The following is a 1,334-nucleotide window of genomic DNA, read 5'->3' as shown; positions in this document are numbered from 1 at the left end:
ACCCGGCTGGACTTGAACTCACAAAGATCCGCCTGACTCAACCTTTTTTGGAGGATTAAAAACAAAACATAAAAGGTGGCTCCATTCCAAACTGCCCTTGGCAAACTTCCCCCAATTCTCCTGCCTCAGATTTTCAAGTGTCAGGGTGAGAGACACGAGCTACCTGGTCCCTTTATTTCTACGAAAGGGGAAAAGACATCCCCTCCTAGAGCAGGCACACTGAGCCCAACTAGACTGGGAGTTGGAGAGAGGGCAGGGATAATGGCAGCCACACTGGGGCCCAGATGTAGGGAGGTCAACATCCTGGATGGGAGGGTGAAGAGCCGACTGGGGGCAGGGGTCTAGGCATGGCCCTAAGGGCACGTGTGCACTGCAGCAGAGTGGAGGTAGGGTGCGATGTGGGGATCCCTCACCCCTGAACCCTCTGTCTCTCTAGATCCTCCGCAGGCCGAGCAAAAGATTCGAAGATCTGGAGAAATGCTGCAGATCTTCGAGAATTTCTCAGGCGGGCAGTGTCAGCACAAACAGGCAATGCACATGCAGGGGGTGAGTGCACGTGCAAGCCCACGTCCACGTGCGTGTGGGTTTCCTTCCTGGGCGTGGCAGAGAGTACCGCCATACCCATCTGTGCCGGCATGCAGGCCTCGCCCGATGGCCGAAGTGGGGGGCTTTCTAGTGCCCTGGGGGAAAGAGAGACCAGAAGCCTGGGACAGTGCCTCAGTGCATGCCGCGTCTGCTTTGCGAGCACGAGGACCTGACTTGGATCTTCAGGGCCCACGTGAAAAGCTGCAGGAGGTCGGGGACCTGGGGATGACAGGATCCGGGGATTGGGGAGCTCCGAGAAAGCCAGCATCCCAGAAAGAGAGCGCACCAGGTGCAGCCAGAGACCCTGTTCCCCAAGGGCAACGCCATCGGCTTCTGCCCCAGCAGAGACCATGACGGCAGAGGAGAGCGAAGGCTGAGGCTAGGTGCGGTAGCGCCGGTGTGGGCTAGCACAGGCCTGTCATCCAAGCATTCGGGAGGCGCTCAAGGATCAGGGTTTCGTGGCCAAGCTTAGCGATGTCTCGAGTTCTAGACACCCCCACCCCCAGACTATCAAACCAAACCCCAACAGAGAAAATAAGTTGAGGGGACAGTGTTGCCATCCTTACCTGTGCTCATTCGAGCCACTCATGACAGATATGGATTGGGGCACACGAGTGGAGGCCAGGACTGTTCTGCCGCTGTCTGAGGTCTGAGTGGGACCCCAGACCCCTGCACTGGACTGGCTCCCCATGGCACTGACTGTCTCCTTCCACCGGCTAAAAATAACTTGCTGCCCACCTGTGGGTGGG

The sequence above is a fragment of the Arvicola amphibius genome, chromosome 1 (assembly GCF_903992535.2).
Source record: "Arvicola amphibius chromosome 1, mArvAmp1.2, whole genome shotgun sequence".
NCBI classification, from domain to species: domain Eukaryota; kingdom Metazoa; phylum Chordata; class Mammalia; order Rodentia; family Cricetidae; genus Arvicola; species Arvicola amphibius.
This window is presented reverse-complemented; position numbering follows the sequence as displayed.